Consider the following 23,745-nt stretch of genomic DNA (forward strand, 5'->3'; position numbering starts at 1 on the left):
GTGATGCCATACACTATGGCTCAAACTAAAAGAGAAAACTTAGAAGTGGTCAGGAGGCATTTTGATTGTCTCATTTTTTACAATGATGGTTTACATGTTCAATATTGTAACATTTAAGTTTATTTTCACAAGCAAATTCAAATTCACATTGCATTTTACTCTTACCTGCAGGTCTTTCTCAGCACAATCAGTATTAGCCACCATTTATAGGTAAAGGTAACAACAGCATTAAGTCATAACAAATGCATATATCAATGAAAAAAACAAAGGTTAAGACTAAAGCCTGATTTAGAGTTTGGAGGACGGGCTTCTCCTTCACAAACGTGATGGATATCCTGTCCCCCATATTATGTTTTCCATAGGATCTAATGGAATTGTAGTTAGGAAATCTTCATTAATTGATGTATAGACAATGAATTTAAACTACAAAAACATTAGAAATTATAAAGTAATATTCAGAATTTACAGTTATAATTTCTGCCCTGGTCAAAATGTCAAAACCGACTATAACTCATTGTCCTCCATACACAGTGTCAGCCTGCTAGTCACACTATATTAAATATAATTTGTGCCTTCCCCATGCACTGCTTATACCATTTTATATTAGATTCCTTATAGATAGTTAAATGTTAGTTTTTATGGCAAGACTCATGACATCTCAAAAAATTTCATCATTTATGATGAACAGCATGCATGGTAGAGGGCTGAGTTATAGTTAATGTAGTGTTGCTAGCAAGTTCACAATACTATGTATGGAGGTGCATGAGTTATAGTGGGAACCAGAGGCCCCAGTTGGCTCTCCACATGCTACAAGAGCCAGCATTGCTCCCACCCAGAGAAAGCAGCATTTTTTGCTTGCTCTGAGTGAGGGAAATCTCAGTTTCTCTGGCTGCAAAAGTACAAGCAGGGAAACAGTGGGCTTCCACCAGGCTGCAACATTTTGAAAGCTCTCATCGGATAGGAGCACACTTCTTTCCCTGTCTGTCCCCGGGGTGGTCTCCCTGGCACAGAGGTAAAGAGCCTGCCCTGGGGGATGGCATCCTCAGGACCTTGTAAGGCTTGGAGAGGGGGCCACCCACACCCTCCCTATTAATTATTTAAAATATTTGGCCTCAGGGGGTGGGGTCCCTGGGGCCCTTTTGGGCTGAGGGTGGAGGGCTGAGAGGCCCCTCTCCTTAAATGTATGTGTTTGGCCCCAGGAAATGGTGTCCCAGGGGCTGCTATTGCCTCTGGAAGGACTGGTGCGCCCCCCCTCCACAATTAATACATTTTCAGCCCTGGTGGGGTGGGGTTCCCAGGAGCCTCTTAAGCCTTAGAGAGGGGACCCTTGCCCCCTGCCCTTCAATTATCATTTGGCCCTAGGGAATGGGTTCCCCGCGGCGCATCTATAGCATTTTAGTTAGAAAATGCTGATGAGTATTTTCTTTTTTTCAAAAATACTTACCATCCCACAGGACTCCTGGGGGCTAGGGACTTTTTTTAAAAACAACATTTTTATTTTGGTCCTGATGGGCTTCTCTGGGACCCCTCCCTACAGGGCCTAGTGGGGGCAGGGATTACCGATCCTGGCTTGAGGAACTTTTGCAAGAGTTCCTCAAACCCAACCGTCCAGATACACAAATATATTTGATGAATATATTTGAATGGATTGACACCAAATTGGAAAAAAACACACTTTCTAAATCAAGATCTAGCTTCCTGACAAATTTGATGCATTTCTGTTCGCATTTTGGACCCCCCTTTTTTCTCTGCCCCCTCTTGTTGGATCACTCCAATAGGAAGAGTGTTTTGTGTGTGTACAGAGAAATAGAGCAAAAGAGGATAGTACGGACACCTCTAGTGAGTGGCTTTTTTAATACATACCAATCTGTACAGGAACCACCCACAATTAATGTCAGCTGTGGATGAATGATATAGTAGACCTATTTTATTTAGGAAGTGCATCTGAAACTATAACCCGGTTATAGTAAGTAAATAGAAGACATGCTTATATTCCATCTGATCGAATATGTTCTTAATGTTGAGTGTGATGTGTGGCATTGGATGGTTTTTAGTCTACCACATGAAATGCCCCAGTGTCCATAAGTGATTCTGAAACATGCATCCTAGTGTTAATCCCACATGAGTATAATGAATTAACATGGGAATGTCTCTATGCAGTCTCATTGCCAAGACCGTCACCAATAATTTGCCGTCTATATTGATCAGCAATATTGTGCAACAGCTAGAACGCTCGATGAGGTCTTTCCGTGCTTTGGATAAGAGAGTAATCATGGTTTTGTACGAAATTAATCCCAGGGAACCCTTGAGCTCAGTCTTCCTACAGGACTGGAATAATAAGGCCTTCCCAACTTAATCAAATTCCTCCAGAAACCTATTCTCTCCTGGAGATTTGCAATTCAGTAATGCCAAAATTGGTTTTGTAATTTCCTCTTTGGAAATGTTGCCCTCGGTCGGTCTCTTGTTTCAACAGAAATAAATGGAGGCCAGAGGATTTCCTCTATCTGTTTTTGATTATCTGTTTGATCTAAGTCATACAATGACTTTGAAAGGAGGCAGACCTATCAGTGATGCCCGTGGGATGTACTAAGACATCCAATCTCATGTCCCTGATAGCCAAAATTGCCATTTGAGACTCCCATTGGCATAGCTAAGCCACCAAAAGTGAACCAGCCTTCTCACCATGCTCCTATCAGTGTTATCTTTTTCCAACAAGCATTGCGTTGTTGGTGAGGAGGAGTTGTGGTATGCGATTCTATCTTCTAAAATGTTACAATGGGCTACATCTAGGAGTAAGCTCTTTTGCAAGAGAAAATAGTCTATGTGTGTCTTGGTATAATGAGGATATGAGTGGATCATCTTGGTTTCACAAAGTGCCATGTACAGTTAACATTTAATGTGATGATTATTAAAGGAATAGTCAGAGTATGGCACTGATGTGCTAGTGTGAGTAGAATGAATGTGCTAATGTATAATCCAAATCAGCCCCATGACCTGTTTGCGCAGAGCTGCATTCCAAAATTAGGAGTGGGCTCAGCAGCATGCCATACATATCTAAGGTCAGTACAGCAATGGCTCCATAGGAGCAGCATGCCTTTGATCCAGTGACGTAACACAAAATGATGGGGCTCTCCCTGCAAAATATGATGAGGGGCCCAACCCTCCCATTTTTCATGGATATTCATTGATCTTGGGCTTAGTGGCCCCCCCTTAAAGAATTGAGGGCTGTGTTACACCCTTGCTTTGATGGTGCGCATGGGCCAGTGAAAATTCACTTTCATTGTAGGCCCTCGATGCTCAGCCACTTCCTGTCTGCTGTCTTGCTCACTAGACTTTTGTACTTCAAACTAGACTTTTCCAGCAGTCTTCCACCAGGCATTCCTTTTTAGGTTTCGCCTGCACAGTGTATGCACTGTGCTTGTGAAATCTACTGTATTTAACATAAATCTTAAAAGGGGCTTACATCCCGCCCACTTTCCTTGCTTTTAATTGGTTCCTGTGCTTGCCACTTACCTTTCCTCATTTTCTATTGGCTGTACCACTATTTCATGCATTTACCAATGCTTGTTCCTAATGTGTCTGTTCTTATCAGTGTCATGAGGTCCAAGTACTGTGGTCATCCACTTTGATTTTGGAACTTCTTTTCTTAATTGATTTGCTACTTTACACATGGCAGAAACCCCAAAGAAGGTATCGGGGTGTTACACAGGCACAGAGAGATTAAGTGATTTGCACAGAAACACTGGATGTTGTGATTCATACTGAGTCCCGACACTGATCACAACAGCACCCACCAGTCCCCCTGGGTCAACACGCACTCACCAGTTCTCTTGGGACCGAAGCAGGCTTCCACTCTAGTGCGCCCTTTTGTTGCTGAGGCTGGAGAGTGCTCTTAATTTTCTCTCGTTCTACTTTATGCCTGCAATGCCTGCTTTCTGTAGTATTGTGTGATGTACTTAAGAGCCCTTCAACAACAGAATATGATATGCAATCGAGCCTCATTCTAATGTGAAATTTACTGCTTAGAAAAGGCAAACGATAGTGTTTGCTCCCACTGGAAGCAAAAATCTAAGTTAATTCACTGAACTGCCTTCGATGATAACCTGACTCATCCCTAGGCTCTAAATATAAATCCTTATTACTAAAGTAACACACTTATAGGTACGAAGTATCGTTATGCTTGCTTTTTTTCTCCTATATGTATGTCACATTTTATAAAACAGAATAAATTACATTTTATGTGTGAGTTCTCTGGCTTTAAGGGTGCGTCTAACCTTGTCTTCGTAAATATGCATTGAGCTGGCTTTGTGATCTATTAAATGATAGGGATAAGCGGTTCTAAACATTATGGGGGTCATTACGACCTCGGCGGTCTTTTCAAAAGACCGCCGAGGCCGCGGAAGACAGAATACCGCCATTGCCGGCAGTATTTCTGTCTCCCTATTATGACATTTCCGCTGGGCCAGCGGACGGTAACAGTGTTACCGTCCGCCTGCCTAGCGGAAATGTCACATCAACATTGCAGCCGGCTCGTAATAGAGCCGGTGGCAATGCTGATGTGCAGCGGGTGCAGTAGCACCCTTCGCGCATTTCACTGCCCGAAATTCGGGCAGTGAAATGCGCGACGGGGCTATGCCTGGGGGCCCCTGCACTGCCCATGCCAAGTGCATGGGCAGTGCAGGGGCCCCCAGGGGCACCCCAAGTCCCCTTACCGCCGGCCTTTCCATGGCAGCGTGTACCGCCATGGACAGGCCGGCGGTCGGGGACTCATAATCCCCAGGGCAGCGGTGCATGCACCGCTGCCCTGGGGATTATGACCGTCAGGCAGAATCCTGGCGGCAAACTGGAGGGGCCGGGGGTATGGCCGTAGCTTTTCCGCCAAGGTCATAATTGCTGGCGGAACACCGCCAGCCTGTTGGCGGTGTTACCGCCAACATTCCGCCGGCCGCCAGGGTCGTAATGACCCCCTATGATTTCTGTGGACACCAAATGCATCACTACTGGAAGCCAGCGACCCAATGCCTAGTTTGTAAAAGAATGAGTGCCGTACCCGAAGCTCTCCACAGAAGACCACAGCTGTTGCAATTAAATGTCCTGCACAAAATAACATGGCTGGTGGTCTTGAATCTGCCTAATGCCTCTTTAATCTACCTCCAGCTATGCTCTTCCCACTTATCTCATTCTTCCTGGTTCTTGCTTTCTTGCTTTGTGATGTTCTTTCCGTCTTTCTCTTCCTCCTATGTTCCGATTTTATGTGTTTTTTCCCTTTGTGGCTCTCCTAAATATCGAACTCGGAAAAATAAGTGCCGGTCCCCAAAAATAAGTACTGATTCCCCCCACCAGGCAATCATCTGCTCAAATTAAGCACTGCAGAGACCCCTGCGTAAATAATAAGTGATACGAGCGCTGTCTTAAAGAACAAATTAAATCTTGCAACAACAAAAAATAATGTTAAACACATAGGCAAAACCAAATTCATTTACAAATGCTTGTTTTCTGCTGATCTTAGATACCGCGCCCTTGCTTGTGGAGCAGCTTCCGGAGCACGCCTTTGTTGAGTGTGCAGCTGTCTTTTGGCGGGCCCTCCAGTCCCTAGTCAGCACCAAACTCTGCACAAACAGGTTCTTTTTTAAGATGATAGGGAGATATTAAAGGGCCTGGACATTGCACTGCGCCGCAGGCAGATCACCTCAGCTCAGACTTGGATAAACGAACAATTCGTCGTTTCAAAGCGATGCATGTGCCCTGCATGCTGCCTGTGCCGAGCACATCCATTTCAACCTTTCCGAACCTGACTATTACGCGAAAATGATAGACAATTATTTTGTCCGAAAAATAAGTAAATACGTTTCATACTAAGAGAGTGATTCATTGAGTTTCGCAAATGGACCACTCTCTCCCTTGGTGACACTTACATTCAGTTGTGAGGTCTAACCATAATGAGGTTGTTCTACTGATAGTTTCCTTTACTCTTCTCCATTGCATACAGCTCATTACTTTCATCATCAACCTGGCCAATGTTTTCAGGTAAAATTCAGGTTCTCACTCGTCTTTCATCACTCAGCGTTCAAGGCTTTGTAAAAGATTTGATCTCCTGAATAACCAACTTTCGAGAACGCACTGCAAACTCGTGTAAAGTAATCACCCTATTAACTTGGCTCCCGACCGAACGAGTTGAACAGCTACTAAACACAGGCTGGACAATGCTATGTATGCATCAAGCGTACAGTAAACAACTCTCTTACCGCCTTCTCGATTTCATGTCATAGTATGTCAGGGTGGACCTTGAAAGGGTCTTGTGCAGCACAAACTAATTACCGGGACTCAGACTGTAGTAAGATGTGGGCTTCATTTTACAACCACTCCCCGTCCCATAAGTGGTCATTTCCACAGTCTTCCCCACATTTTGACAACCAATTGGAAGGACAAAAAAATGCTACCTATGAGCATGCAGGTGTCACACAATTGTTTCTGAAGGTAACTATTTAACAAGACATAATCAGACATGCCAACTCACATTGTGCCACAGCATGTGACGCAATATTGGCAATTTTCACTCAGTCACCCATTGGACATTCGAAGTCACACTTTGCGCACCGGGTGGATTTCCAGCACGTGTGCAGAAGCATTTCACTACTGAATTCCATTAGAGATTACTCATCCTCCCTGGGACACACAGAGGGGGTTTCTGTTCAGAATCATTTCATGCTTTTGGACAAGGTAGGAGTGGCCACTCCCTCTCCAGACTCTGCCCCGTCCAGTGTTTCTCCACTGTTGCTCATCATGTTGCTATGGCTTAAAGCAGCACATCTCGAGGCACCACCATCACCAGTATCCCTCCAAGGTATACCACAGTGTGACGACCTGAAAGCCTCATTCTCATCTCGAGGTCCCGCCCTTCCTGAGGTCGCACCCCCTTCCTTGACATGGTGAAAAACGATCCCACATTGTCTGACCGGCATAACTACTTACTGGCTCCTTGTAGTAAATGCATTAGGTTTTGCCTACGTGATTAATAATATTTTTTTGTAATTTGTAGTTTTGTGAGTAATTGCACAATATTAGCTACTGAAATTGTTAAATGTTTATCAATTTTTTTTTTTAAATAAAGAAAGGCAACATATTGTGCTGGGGATATTAGGTAAAGGGCTCACTGTCCTTGGGAGCACAACCAGAAAATGGTTTCCCTAGTTAGGAAACATTTCTTTGGTAAAAAGAATAGATGAAAGAGCTAGGACCAGCCGTGTTCCTCTGCAGATATATAGACATCTCTCATCTGGGCTATCTAAAGGTGGCAGGCATGCAGACAGTAAAATCACGGGCACTTCAGAATCTGTCCAAATGCATAGCTGGCAAGTTTCCCAGGTCATCCCATTTTTTTCCCTTAGAATTCTGGGACTTGTAGTCATGATCTTATGTTACATTAAATAAAACTTTCAGTCCCAGAATTCTAAGAAAAACAAATGGGATCACACATGGACCCAGGAAGCTTGCCAGCTATGCCATATGTCGTCATAAGACACCAGGAACTATGTTGAACACTAAAGACTGGCTGGCACTGGTTCGGACATTAGACTGTCTACTGGAACCAAAATTTAATTTGGTCCGACTCTGGGCTAGCCTGATTGCTACTAATAGCAACATTGTGATTTAAGTAATATATTCCAGAGAAATCCCAAATTTAATTTTGGCGCTAAATTTGCAGGGATGGTGCAAAATACATTGAATCACTGTGAGCAAAAGGGAAAGGTTTCAGGTAAAAGCAGACAGGGTCAAAGTGATCGTCGGAAAACCATGGGTTAACCTGTCAAATTGGGATAGTATGTGCACACCAATAAAACATTGCTACACTATCCCGCTCATGAATACACAGCACAGGCAACTTCGGAGGGATTTAAGAAACTTCGATTCAGCGACTGACCTTTGTCTACTGTCAAGTTACCACGATGACAGTCACAGGAAGTCTGTTTCTTTTATCCATAATGCTGATTATTACCAGAGTAATATGGCTCTTTTATAGCACAACTTATTCATTTTTTTATTAAAAGAGAAGCTTATATGTTACTGAAGATATTCACAATAACGTAGCTAAAAGGGGTGTACATTTAACAATTATTATTACATAAATTGAGTAATTAAGAATTCACTGGGTACAAGTGGGTAGGTTTTGATACAGGCAAGCGCTCTGGTAGCACATCGCTTTACTGCGCTATTGTAAGACACAAATACATCAGTTTTCTATTTATTGGTCTTTCAACTTTCATTTGGTGGCTGGGCGGACAGACGGATTCAATAACAATGTTAAATGCTGAATGACATTGGAACATTAGAATCCACCTCGGTATGAAATAACGGGAGCATTACAAACAAAAATAAATTTGCTAGAAATTAATGAAAGAAATTACATTTGTAAGCAAAGTATAATAGCTATTGTAAGTTTGATACATTTACCTAACAATGATTTATATTGATATTCCAACATGATTTCTAAAGACAATGTTATTCCTTCTAAACATAAGATACAGTTTAGGATGATATCAGCTACTTGAAAAATAGTCTAACATGTTTACCTTGTAGAGCGGTTTGTTGGAAGACGAGTAAGAAAGACAGCTAGCTATGTTGAAATGACTGTCAAGTTTGCCTACGACTTGTCAAGCAGCCTTCGTTCTTGAAATGGAGGGGCATCCTCTCTAGCCCTCTACCTGACTGGCAGAGTTCTGCTATACAACTAGAGCAAATATTTCAATTTGAGGCACCCAGTCATTGGCATCTAGTGTTGGAGTACAAGCTCAAATTGATAGTATTTTTTAGGAAACATGACTCAGGAAGTGTGTTTTTCGGTATTAAGGTTTTAAATATGCAAAATTTGTTGTGAAAAAATACTCTACTTTGCTGCATGCACAATATTTGGACAGAACATAGCACACAGGTATCATCTAAAACGTGTTTGTTGGGAAACAGTGGCATTCCAGATATATGCACACTAGTTTGTTTATTTAAACCTGTGTTAAATCTTATTGTATTTAAACGGAAAGTATTGACTTTTTTAACATGTATGCTTCATAAAATGATATAAGAAACCTAAAAAAGCTCCAACAAACAAAGCGGGTGGGAACGAGTAGTTAGGTCAGGGGAAACTGATAAGAAAAACACAGAAGAAAAACAGGCTTCAACAAATAGAAATAGAGGAAAGCAAACTGGCAAGCACATGGACCAATAAGAAGTGAAGGCAGGATGAAAGTCCCTTTTAAAATAGATTACATACAATAGATTCCACAAGCCTAGCGCAAGCGCTGTGCAGGCGAAACCTAAGAAATACGGTTGGATGTCTGGAGACTTACACTCAAGCGCAACCTATGCCATACAGTTAAAGAGTTGGGTGAGAATGTCCTTTTCAGCCAAACATACAAATATACCTCTTCATATTATTTTCTGTTGTAAAGATTTACCTTGTAAACTGCCATCTTATTTTCATCCTATTGCTATGTTTCGTGAAATAAATGTAAAATAATTTTAAGGCCAACACAGAGCTGAGAGCAGAACTCCATTTGCTTGTTGCGATTATTGTAATGCCAGCGGTTTAAATGTATTTACTGGCAAGAAGCATGCATACATTGCGGCTCAGCAGGACAGACAAAATAACATTAAATCGAAAAGAAGTGATGGAACTTTGTGGGACTGGTTCAGTAGTTGTACTTTTGCCACAAAGTGACATCTACACTGTTTAGGCGAATAGTAGCTCAGTTAAGTTCATCTGAGGGGAAAAAATGGTTGTAGATGAGGATGGTGCATTATCCTGGGAACATCACTCCTTCTGTTGCCCTTGTCAAGTTACATCCGCTGAGCACTTCTGACAGGTTTTGAAGTTGATAATTGTATAATAGTTTCTGTTATTCTACACTAAAAGTCCTTTTTAATTAAGTTCAGCGGCGACATGATGAAAAAAAATTGTTTAAAATGTCTGGGAACTTTTAGTTCTGTATGTAGGCCAAAAAGAAATTTCATTTATTCCGCCGTAATCTTGCTCAATTTCCAGCATTTCAAATTATGCTTCTTACGCGAAATGCTCAAAATCATGCCTTTGTGCTAGTTTATGATTTAGATTCCGGTTGTGGTAAATTCTTATAATGGGAGCATAGGCACAATGAGAACAGACAGAATGTGAGTGGCTGTTGTTTGCGTGAAAGCAATTTTGAGCTATTTTAGAGCAAAATGTGTCCACAAATTCAAGAAAGAGTACAGAGATGCATTTTGCACTAAAAAATGATAGACATTTCGCATGATTTTGTATAATGTTTTGTGGAATTTTGTAGACATTCCACTAGGGAAATGACACTACTTTCGCAAAAGCCCCTTTAGATCTCTGTTTTTGCAACATAACTGTTTTACTAAAAGCAAAGATATTGGAAAACTGTACATCCAAAATGTAACCACGTCTTTCACCTCTGAGCTTTAACTTAAACAACAATGTGTTTATAGTAATAAATAGGGTTACAGGAAGGCAAAGGGTAAGGTTATGTTTAGTGGTGCAGTTAGAGTAGGTTTGAAGTAAGGGATGGTGTTTGGGCTGGAGCAAGATCATGCTTTGGATTAGCATTAAGACTGTTTTTGAGAATAATGTTAGAATTCGGGTAAGAGACGAGGAAAGGTAATGTTTAGGGATAAGGTGTGAGTAACATTTAAGCTCTAAGTTAGGTTTTAATTGAATTCCAGGAACAAATGCTTTACCATTCTCCTGGGAAATCGTTGTCTCGAAACGTCTGGGTCAAAACTCTTGTAGCTCCACTTCAATGCATATTTCCAAGGAACAGAATTTGGAATTCTATTGTAATGTATGTGCAATCAATCCAGCCTGAATCTGGCATGCTGCAGAGAGTCGTGTGTGAATAACTGTCCAAATAAATGCATGACAAACATTTCCTGATCTACCATGGTCACACATAGCTTAAGCTGTAGCTTACACCCAGCACAAAAAACACTGTCCAAACCTTACTGAGTTAAGGGCTTCTTATGTGGCCCAATGCCAAATATGAAGACTCCTACAGCCAACAAGAGCTTGGAAGAATCTGGCTGATCAAGGCACATATTGTAACTCTGAAGGTTATAATGATAGAGGAAATCATTTGTGTATGAATATGTTAGTTTGTCTCATTGTATTAATGATATTTCAGTCTTGAAAAAGTGGCAGTAATAATGAAACACATTGGCTGATTCACTTTGACTGACTTACGGTTGAGGAGCCTCGGTATTTCAACAGAAGTCATTCCTAAGGTTGCATTATTAACCAAAATTTACTATGTTTTCATTTAAGAATTGCTTTACACTGTATAGATAAAAATCTTGAATAATTATATGGCTGTAATAAAACTGTAAATAATAACAATGACTTATCAAATGAAATCCTTTAATTGAAACACTGTGAAAACTGAAAGATGAGTTAAGTTGTCTACAGTTTGTGTATAGCTGTTAAGTAAAAAGAAACTGATTTATTTAAAATTCAAAGAACTTGCATTTATGATGGCTGATGGGGGTGCCATCCACAGTACCTCATCCAATTTAAATTGCTCTGATGCTAGTGGGAAAGTAACACTTTCAGGTGCACCTGTACACTGCACAGAGTCCCTACTTTTGATTAAAAGGTTGTTGTGACCTTGGACACTTCCTTGATTTAATGCCCATTCCTGCACTAAACAAACCTGGGCCCTTAGTCTGCTATCTCATAGGATAAACGTGGGTGAGATTCTCATGGTTTTCCATATAGAAATTCCAAATCTCTTATGATAAACCTGTGTGACATTTGTGTAGAGCATTCCCTCACTTGTTTGGTTTTGTACCTCACTGCAGAAATGGTGTCCATTTGCAGCTGGACAAACCACCCAGTTCTTATGCACATAAAATATTTGATTACAAAGAACTGTATTCTTCTAAGTACGACTTTCCATCTGTTCTCATTTCTCCACAACTATTGCTCCAATCTAGTCTGTTTGTGTCTGATCTAACATGATATCTAGAGCCTGGAAAAATAGATTTCTCCTTGCAGGATTTATTTTTGGAAAAATAGCCTAATTTCTCCCTTCTTAGTCGGCTACTTCGTAGGATGATACTGGGCGTTATTCTTAGGGTTTTCCATATAGAAATGCCAAATCTATTTTGGATAAACCTGTGTGAAGTTTGTGTGGAGAAAGAAAGAGAAAGTATTGCTGAGTAAGGGAGACCTTTTCTCAAACGAAGAGACCAGTAGTGCAACGGTCCTTGAAATATTGCTTTAATGGATGCTGATAACAGACCCAAAATTTTAGACTTCTCAGGGACAGGTGACCTACTTTTAGTACCCACCCAACAAATCTCTTTCTAAAGCATATTGATAATTGAAATCAAAATAAAGAGGGGTGCCTCCACAGAATCCACAATGAACCCAGAACAAAGATATTCTGAGAGTCACTGAGCACTGATTTCTTTCAAATGATGACAAATTATACCTGCTGTAGAACTGCAAGACCGAAAACCAAAAAGGAGCCTGTCTGTTTTTTATAGACTAACCCTCGAAACTACAATGAAAACCCTCAGTTGTCTTACATAGCCCATTTATATAACCCTCACCCACCAGGTTTCCACTTGGTGGCATGCTTCATCATTGGGCCCACCCTTTTCTGCTATGGAACAGGGTGTGCTGCAACATATGAATTACGTGGGAGCACTTATCAAGGTGTTCTACTGATGAAAGATAAGACTTGGGGGTAGTCATGTGTGGAAAGTGAGAGTTAAAAATACCCACCAAGTCAGTAAACAATACTTTATTCCAGTCTTTTGGTGGTACGATTGAAAACGGGGTAAAAGGAAACTGTGATTGCCTACCTTTCTACTGAGGGTTTTCTTTGTAGTTTAGAGGATTAGTCCAAAAAAACAGACAGGCTCCTTTTTGGTTTTCAGTACATACTTGTAGGAGGACGAGCGTGGATGTCCACAGAAATATTTTGAAGGGAGGGGCGTCCTCGACTGCTTTTGGCAGGGGCCGTATATGTACTAGTGCAGGCGGCAAAACACTACAGCAGCCGTAGTGTTTCACTGCACTGTGAGCCTGCACAGCAGGCACCCTCCCTTCCACAAACCTCCCACCCATGGACACACATGTCCCTTGTCTGGTTTTTCTCCACTTAACTCCCTCTTTTTTTGTTGAATGGTAGACCTGCAATAACCATCTCAAACTGACAGAAAATAATTTACCTGTTGTGCGACATGGACAATATGTAGTCTAAGTACACAGGGGGTGATTCTAACTCTGGCGGGCGGCGGAGGCCGCCCGCCAGAGTTCCCCCCTCCAGAATACCGCACCGCGGTCGTAAGACCGCTGCGGTGATTCTGGGTTTTCCACTGGGCTGGCGGGCGACCGCCAAAAGGCCGCCCGCCAGCCCAGTGGAAAACAACCTTCCCACGAGGACACCGGCTCTGAATGGAGCCGGCGGAGTGGGAAGGTGCGACGGGTGCAGTTGCACCCGTCGCGAATTTCACTGTCTGCAATGCAGACAGTGAAATTCAAAGTGGGGCCCTCTTACGGGGGACCCTGCAGTGCCCATGCCATTGGCATGGGCACTGCAGGGGCCCCCAGGGGCCCCACAACACCCCATACCGCCATCCTGTTCCTGGCGGCAGAGCCGCCAGAAACAGGATGGCGGTATGGGGTGTCAGAATCCCCATGGTGGCGCAGCGAGCTGCGCCGCCATGGAGGATTCTTTTGGGCAGCGGAAAACCGGCGGGAGACCGCCGGTTTTCCTCTTCTGACCGCGGCCAAACCGCCGGGGTCAGAATGCCCTGCGGGGCACCGCCAGCCTGTTGGCGGTGCTCCCGCCAACCCTGGCCCCGGCGGTCCATGACCGCCGGGGTCAGAATGACCCCCACAGTTCTGTGGTGATATAGCCCAAGGAATATATTCCTTTTGTTGATTACTTGAGAGATCTCTAAGAGCTCCATTGCCCCCTGAAGTTACAACTACGAGATGTCATTTTGCACTGGCACACGACCCTCCTGTTAGGAAAAACAGAGGATGAAAAGAAATTAGTGGTGCCAGTGAGAATACAATTTGTTCCTGTAGAGTTTTAAATACCAAAGGCTAACATAGTAGAAATGTCCACTGATAGAGAAAGATTGCAAGTCTGTCATCAGTCCTTCTTGGGAATATGGATTTAATTCAGAGCAACCTACGGTGATCAGAACATGATCTTCCATTTACCGCCCTGGAAACTACCTCCTATTAGCCATGTCACTTGGGGAAAAAACTACATGTGCATTCCCCTAGTGAAATAGCCCAAGAAATGGAATCTTCCTGTAGACTATCATGTAGCTGCCCTGAAAATGGCTTAAGGAGTGAGCTTAACCTCTGCAAATCTTTTGGGGTGAACACTGTCTTCAAGTTTCACTATCACTTTGTCCATGAAGGTAAATATTTGCACTGAGGTAGAAATGCCCATAAAAAATAATCACCACTAAGATCAAATGACAGCTACTTGTCTGCCATGGTTTCTAATCTAGGATCAATCATTATTAGCAGTGATGTCAATCCTGCTGAAAGGGAAGCATATGCATTGCCAAGAAGACATACAGATCGTTGGCTCAAATCACTGTTAGATTTAAAGGCAGTCGAGATGTATCAGCAATACATTCTATATTTTACTTTAATGGCTCAAACGTGTCTCACAGCTTATTTTATCAGACCTTGAGGACTCATCTATCCTTCCATATGTTCCTTTCCCTTCCTAGTCAAAAATACTACCATGTAAGTCTTGATACACAGTGTAACAACCAGCTTGTTAGCTAGAATTGGTCATCTTAAATTGATCCTGCTAGCTTTGTCCATTGAATATTGAATCTAAAGACTGGCAAAATCAAATATTATGGGCTAATTTACTGACCAGGGATGTATGATGGTCATATCAAAATAAGGTTCACCTAGTGCATTCAAGATGATGTTAGAACCTGTATCAGTGACTACATTTAGGGTAACCTGAACCCTAATAGAATCATTATCATCATCTAAAACTGTCAAGTAATTTTAACACTTTAACCATTATGGGGATGTGATCTCTATGTTTCTCTGGAGAAAGGGATAGTGGCTCACTGAACTGAACACTTTTGCACTGTAGGACAACAGACGTAGTATCTATGATAACCTTACACATGAAAGGACAGCTTTAAATGACAGAGGCACGCCAGCGATTTGCCATTTTTGGACAAAGACTGTCTGCTACCTGGGCAATAGATATCCTTACATCTGACCATATCACAGAATGTTATGCCTTCTTCCTCTTAGGCTGTTTTCAAAGACTAGAATGTAAGTGAGTGATCACCCTCTCAAAAATTGCTGTAGTAGAGCTACCAATCACGCTGTTCATTAACTGCATTGCCACACTGGTGGCTTTTTGCACAGAACACACTTCAACCTAAACATCATGGCAGCTCTATTTTGACCTTTTAAAAAATATCCTCCATGCCTTCCCATAAACGATTAGGCAGAAATTTCCCAAGCAGGCACCTATTATCCAGGCCCATCACAACCAGATGAGGTGAAATGGAAAATTCAACCAAATGAATGCACAATATCAGCCAATTAATCCAATGGTTGAGCATTCCACATTCAGACTCTTAAAATATAAGGAAGGCTATTTAGTACATTTTACGTTTAAGGTATTTTTTTTTTTTATTTCAGTTCCCTCGGTTTAACACATAATGGCCCTCATTACGACATTAGCGGTCAGGTGACTGCCACACCAGCTGTGGCGGTAGTACCGCCTCCAGGATAACAGTAATGACCGCCAAATTATGACCATGGTGATGATCCCTCCCATAGACAGCCAATGTACCACCTCAACTGCCAGTGCGGTATGGCCACTGACAACGGTGGTAGCCACCTACAGGCTGGCAGAAGACAAGAATCTGCCTACCATATCATGACATAGCAGACTGCCAGGATTACCGGGGCATTAGCAACACCACCAAAAGCCTGGTGGAAACAGATCATATATATCCAGACACTCACCTCCAGGGACACAGAGGAGTCCTTGGCTGCCATGGAACCCGAACTGGAAGTCTGCCAAAGGCTGTACTATGCAATGGCTGTCCAAGAGCACCAACACCAACGAAGACAACAACGGTGAGTACAGCCTCCAAGCACAGAAGGGAGGGAGGGGAGAGTGACACACACACATGCACAACACACACCAAACACACATGCGACACACCCTGATTAGTCTGCAGAGTAATTCAATAGTAACATAACCCAGGAGCAAAGAAAGCCAGGGCACATACCTCTGGTCCAACCATTGTAATTACGTGGGAACAGCAAACTCAATTGAAAATAGAGATAAACATTAATATGTACAGAAAGTGCCATTGGCCAGTCCAAAGTTATCAATGGCCACAGGGCAACGTCCAAGGCCCAACTTGACTCCTGACAGTCTAGGCACTCCACTGGGCAGGGCCATTATGGAGATGGCAGGCAGGCACCTCAGGGGAGATAGGGGTGGGGTGGGAGGGTTTCTTGTGAGGGTGTCCCTGGGCTTAGGTTTGGGAGGGGGCGGGTCCGTGCCCTTCTGAGTAGGGGGAGGAAGAGTGGCCTTGGGACGGGGGGCTGGAGTGCCACTCGTGTTCCGCTTAATGGTGGGGGAACTTTTAGGGGGAGGACCAGAAGTCAAATAGGAGCTGGAGGTACTCGGCTGGGGGGACTTTCCTCTTACAGGCAGGATGGGGGGGATAGGAAAGAGGTCAAGGTGGGAAAGAAAAAGCTTCTTAGGATCAGTGGGGCAGGGTGTGGGAGGAGGAATGGGAGTGGAGGTAGAGGGAGTGGTTCTAGGAGGAGAAGGTGTGCTGGACTTGGATGCAGGTGCATGGACAGTGTGCACGTGTGAGGTGTATGGCTGTTGGGTGTCTGAGTGGGAGCGTTTTTTTGTCTTTGGAGGGAGGGCAGACAGGGTGGGGGAGGACAAACAGGACATGTGGATGTATGTTGCAGTGGTGTCTGCAAGGGAGGTGGGTGTGCTGCATGAGGTGGTGATGGTGGTGGTGGTGACTGCGCATGTGGTGTGTGGGGTGCATGTCTGCGTGTCTACTGTTGTGGTGACTGAGAGCAAGACTGTACAGGTGGCAGGATCTGGGACTGATGATGCGGTGGATGCAGCTGTGAGTGTTGAAGTGACAGTGAGGGAGGAGGAGGAGGGGGAGAGAGTGGAGGCAGTAGCTGTTTGATCTTCAGTGTGTTGGCTGTGTGTGTGCTTGTGGAGTGAAGTGTGGTGCCTGTGCTTGTCTGTGCGAGTCCGGTCTGTTGGGTACATGCTTGTCTGATTTTGTGCGTGGGATGGGTTGGGGTAGAGGATTTTGGGACTGGGAACAGGTAGTTATTGGGGGGACAGATGGACCAGGGACACTGGCTGCAGTTAGAGAGGAGGCCAGGGCCTGAAACAATCTCTGTAGGGCAGTCAAGCCACTGTGAATGCCCACCAGGTAGGTATTGCTGCATCTGGGTTTCCAGCCCCTGGATGGCATTCACTATGGTTGGCTGCCCTACAGAGATGGATCTTAGGAGGTCAATAGCCTCCTCAGTGAGGGCAGCAGGGCCGACTGTGACAGAGCCTGAGCTGCCTGGGGCAAAGGAGACGCCCTCCCTCCTGGATGAGCGGGCACAGGAAACTGGGTGGGGGGCTACTGGGAAGGCAGTGCTGGTACAGGGGTGGCAAAATATTTTGTAGCTGGGGTGGTCCCAGAGGGGTTTGCCACCACCAGGGAGCTTCCATTGAAGAATCAGAGTCTGTACTCATCGCTTCAGTCTCCTGCGTCCCACTGGTCCCCTCGGCGTCAGTGGACTCAGCCTCCTGGGTCCCATGGGCTGCAGCTCCCTCACTCGACGGTGCCCCTTCAACTTCACCAGATGATGCTAATGCACAGATGGACAGGATGACAAAAGGAGAGAAGGTAGGGGAGAAACAAAGAGAGCACAGGGTCAATCACAACACCAACATCACAGGTGGCATACACATCACAATCACTCCCTGGGACATACATTGCACAGTATGGACCACAGTGACAAACCATTGCCTAGGTACTACATCAGGAAGGAACCCAAAGACTACCATCTGCACACCTACTGGGTTGAACTAAGCCCTGTCTGCGATGATATGCTAGCTACCTAGCAATAGCAAAAACTTCATACCACCCTACATAGCTAAGCAGGACCACGCAGGAAAGGCTAAACCAGCATATTGGGGCATCTACTGACTACAACCTTGCACCCAAACCCCATGGCAGGCAACATATACAAAATTCTACAAAGTCTGTATTCACCCCCTTGTGGCTGCTGTGCTTCTGTGCTGTCCTCAAGCGCCCATCCAACCCAGGATTGGACAGTGCCAGTATGCGGGCCATGAGGGGGGTCAGGCTCCAACGGGCACCCCTCCCTCATTTGGAGGCCGTTCCCAGCTTGGCCTCCACAGTTTTCTGGGCCCAGCGTCTCAGGTCCTCCCAACGTTTCCTGCAGTAGGTGCTCTGCTGGCTATAGACCCCCAGGGCACGCCACAACCCCTTCTTCTGATGGGCGCTGACCCACAGAGGAAACACAGACAGAAGGACACCATGAACCACACAATCCAGCCTGTCACACAAATGGCTTACATAATGCATTTGCCCTCATCAAGCACACACATGACCCGTACCTCTGCATTCACTTTGCCTGCAGCCATATCCCCCCAAATGACACACTGCTAGTACACACATACATTTACATGCAGCCATTTTTCATGCAAACGTCCTGGAGGCCCTTACATAGGTAGGACCCCATCCACAAGCTTCTCCAACTCCTCTGACGTGAAGGCTGGGGCCCTTTCCCCTGTAGCATGGGCCATGGCAGGTTCCACACACAGGTCACAGCAGCACACGCAGTGGAGATGTCATTGAGTGGAAAGTCAGGAATCCAGTGAAGTGGTGAAAAGAAAATGGCGGTCACGTCCATGGCGGTGAACACCATCACCGCCGGCGTTGATCATCATTGGTTCCTGTACTCCATAGAGCCCCATGTTAGCCAATGGGGAATTGCAGGAATAGGATGAGTATTCATTCTCTCAATGTCCAGATGGTGAAACCGGAACCTGGAAATTTCAGGTCTGGAAACACTGAAACATTTGGAGTTGCCCGGAGTGGTATCCCTTCACTGACACTACTCCTGTGGAATCCAGTTTCAAGAGAAAAGCACTGCCGGAAGATTCGATAAGAGTAAACTTGTAATGTTTTTATTTCTACCACACTCTTTTTTCAGTAACTGAAAGTGCGGGGAAGTCGTGTCATCACCAGCCTTCCAGACTATCATCTTCTGAGTGTTTCCTTCAATAAAGAATTCCTTGTCAATTGCTTTGGGTTAGTATCCAGCTGGGTGTTTGGTAACTTACTTTGGACTGTTCTACTTCATACGAGAGACCTACGTTTAACAGAATGCAAGTCCTCAACAATCACATCACTAAAACCCTAGAGCTATACATTTCTGTTACAATTACCAGTGCCCAGGCCCATTTGTCAAGAAAAGAAAGACTAGTTTTGACCCATAGGACCTGACTATGTGTTGCATAGCGCAGGGATGATTGAATTACCACTTCTGGAATTACCAATTACGGTTGCAGGTGGGTAATGGGAATTGAGTTGGCCGTGCTGGGCAGAGGGCATTGAGGGTTACAGTAGGTAGAACAGACTTTGAATTGACAGAAGGATGCAGTGCATTCTTCTTCAGTACCATAGGAGGAGGTTGGGTAGGAGTCTGGCTGTGCTTGTGCGTGTCCAAAATATGACATCAGCACTTCTAGGAGCAACACATGTTGCCCATGTGGTAGCTTCACCCGTGAATTAACGATTAAAGCTGCTTTGAATTAATCTGTGGTTTTTCTGGAAAATATCTGAGAGTCATTTAGCAAGTCTGTTTTTGTGTATTTCCTGGAAGAAGTTAGCTCCATTTATTAGGCTGTACTACTGAATATTGCCGCCAACAGTATTGAGATACAAGTATGTCGAGGACAGTGTATTGAGGGGCAACATATCGAATGGTACATGCCTATAGAGAAGAATAGATTTACTATTCCTAACTCCACATGTATGTACTTGACTATATGAGTACCAAATTGGTACAGATACATGGAGTTAGATGTAGAGAATCTAGGAATACTCACCTTTATTTCCATATTTTGTCACACCGATATTGTAGGTTTGATATTCAGGGTGCACACCTAATTATTACTATTTGGCTAACCCCTATCAAGGCACTATCTTATACAGCAATGATGTTGGTGAGCTAAGATGAACATTTCTATACCTATAGCGTTGCTTGACTGTGCAGTACGTTCATGTTCCTGAAGGCTGAACAGCAAAGAAACAGTCACATTTTATTGAAACATCACAGAGGGTCTGTAGAAAATCTAATTACAAACCTACGTTATGGTCAGTTCAATTAAGAATTTTGTTGTGAAATGATTATACTTATTTTTAAATTGCAACCGATAACAGTGTATTAACAAAACGTGAAACCATGTAGAAAAGGATTATTGCACAAAAGTGGTACTTTTTGTTCCACCAATGCTCTTCCTTTCATTTCATGTGATATATTTATTGCTTTTTTAGATATTTGTCAAGTGCATGCATGAGTGTGTGTATCTAATAGCATTGTGAACTATTTAGAGCAGCATGTACTATGTTTGTATTTGATACGGTTATTGGCATCTATTGTATGTGACATAGTTATTGCAACTGAATTAAAGTTTCTTGACTTTACATTGCCATGGAGTTACTTAGGATATGCAGTAGGCGGAGTACATATAGCGCTTCGTGACATCTCATATCATCAGTAATACTGCTTTACCATGTGTAATCCAGATGTGTATAATGAACTTATTTTGCACAATTTTTTTTAAAAGTATGGGCCAAGCACCACTACTTCGTAATGTACTTTTACACTATTAACTATTATACACAACAGCTCTAATAGTATGTCGAGGAAGGCATGTCAATTACAGGTTCCTAGGCACAGTATTGCAACTATTATGCCTTTTTTAGACTATTTATTTACCATTTCAGTTGCTGTACATGCGGAGCAATTGCTTACATTGACAGCTATGGATACATATGCAAAAACACATTCTTCTCCATGCAGAAGGCCCTCCCCCTATGGTGCAACATGTTCTGGGGTGAGTCTTTCCTCATCCCAATTTAGAAAGGGAGTTACCCTAGCCTATGGTTGGAATAAACCTCCAAACATTTCCTGGTTGGGAAGGTATTAGGCTTCAGTTTGTGAGTGCCTGAAAATGTACATGCATGTGGGTGTTCACAGACTTACAAGGTAAACTATGCCGTGTCCCTCCTACTTTCTATCACTTGCATGTGATCAGTTACTGCTGATTTGTCCGCACTTGTGCCAGAGAAAGCAGCTGTAGTAAAACTTTTTATACCTGTCAGGAATTTTTGGCATTTGTAAAATTAGGAATTTTTTAATAGGGCTTAGTGTATAATTTATTTTTGCCCTCCTACTTCTGCTTTGAGTCTTCTTTCATGTGTCCATTATCCTTTATGTGAACTAATATGGTTTATATCCCTTCTCTGTAGAGAATTAGTACCGGAAATATAGAAAATGAAGTATAAAGAGGGAGAGAGCGAAAAAGAGAGACACAGCAAATGAGAATGAGAGAAAAAGAGACTGTGTGTTAGCAAAACAGCAAACAAAAATAAATAATAGAAAAAGTACAGGTTTTCAGTTGTTGGGGTTGCATTTATTCCCTATGCCCTTTATGGTGCCTCAGACTATTTTTGGTTATCCCCAGATATCCCCAATGAAGTTGCTTTGTGTGGGAATTGGGTGTTTGTGGGAAGATAAGGCAGTATTATTCTGAAGTTGTACATTTGTAAGGTCTGGATTACTCAATCTAAAATTCTCTTTGTGAGAAACTGGGCTAACCTCAACAGAGTAGTTGAAAACGATAAACATTTAGGTCTACAGACGGCTTAGATCACCTTAGGTAGCAAGTAATGACCCCTATGTCAGTCCCTAGAGGGGATATTCTTAGAAGCCTTGAAGCCAATGACAAAATTGCTTTGTCATTGCCTAGTAACAGCCAAACCTTCACATGGAGCATTTTTTAAATATATCAAACCTAAGGCAAAGATAAGCAAACCCCAACTCTCAACTCCTTTGATGAATTGTTTTAAAACAGAACCACACAATCACTGATCTTTTCTTGAATTCTAAACACCTCACATGTCTTCAGTGAATTCTTCAGTAGTTCACACTCAGAGGTCTTCAGGCCTGGAATTTAAATGTTCATTCAACTTGGTTCAGTATTTTAATTGTCAGAACCTTCCTTTCGGTCCAGGGCCTATCCAGAATCCCAGCACATAGCTTTTTGAATCAGGTGTTTTCTAGAAATCTAACTTGTGGGCGAAGAAAGACACAAATATCCAAGTGAACTAAATTAGTAAACTGGCTCTTCTATTTGTGGAGGAAAGCCTTGGAGATTCAAGTTAGAAGAAGTAATACATTTTTCAAATAATCCCTCGGCAGACAGTAGAAAATAATCTTTCCTCAATGAGGGAGACTTCTGCTTTTGTGTTGTTGTCAAGCGACAATCAAGGGTCTATACATATATATGGATATGTATTTGTAGAGTGTGAACATAGCTAGAGACCAATTTGGGCTTGAAAAAGGGGAGATTACTTGATGTATGATTTAGGGTTGGCTAGGGTGCTGCAAGGTGGCTGTAGATCTGGCATGAAGAAATAATGTGACAATTCTGATACTAAAGGATTTTATAAGAACCCCCTCTAACTAGTCACTGCAAACCCCACTCAAAATCTAATTTAAAGGTCATGTACTCGAAAAACATTTCTTCCATAAGTGAGCACCAATTGTAAGATCGAAGGAGACAATTATAGGTCTTTGGAACTCTATTGTATTTCTCAAATATGCAAACCTCATCACAATTTACTTGAAAGAAAGGTAAGCATCATCTGCCAGCGCTGTCCCAGGAACTTGCGCTGAACAACACAAACTCTGGGTTAGCTAGTGACCTCGCCTTGACAAGAAAGCAGTATGATCATTTACATTTACCAAACAATATCTAATCAGAGAAGCCATGTAATCCATGATCCCATCTTCTTGTCCATTGTGTGTGTGCCACTTAAATATAAAGCAGTTCTGTGTTTCGGAGACAATCAATAAGTGGGAGAGCAATGTTGTCTATCTGGGCAGAGGAGGAAGATAGTGGAGAACACGTCAATTAAAGTAGACTACAGTAGCTATATCAGGCATGCAATAAACACTGCTTCAAAAGTCACAAGAATCAAAACAGATAACTCAAATTACAGATCTGAGACTCTCAAGTCAAAATGCCTGTGTTGATTGCATGTTTATCAGTGATATGTCATCTTATTTATCAGAACATGCAGTCTTACCTCTAAAGTGGTCATATTTAAAGCATGGCATGCAAGCTGACTGTAAGGTGAAAATAGTGGGGGTAAATATTCTTCACCCCAGTTTTCTTATCTTACATCTAAGCAGGAGGATAGACTGACCTTCACTAGTATTTCTTGCATTTCCCCTGTACAAGGGGCGGTTCCTCAGTTGGGATGGAGGAGAGTCCCACCCCCTGTCAACAGCAGAAGCTGCATAACTTTCACAACGAGGGGAGAATAAACCCTGTTTATTCTCCCCTCGTTGTGAAAGGGGTGGGGCATCTG

The sequence above is a fragment of the Pleurodeles waltl genome, chromosome 1_1 (genome assembly GCF_031143425.1).
Source record: "Pleurodeles waltl isolate 20211129_DDA chromosome 1_1, aPleWal1.hap1.20221129, whole genome shotgun sequence".
NCBI classification, from domain to species: Eukaryota; Metazoa; Chordata; class Amphibia; order Caudata; family Salamandridae; genus Pleurodeles; species Pleurodeles waltl.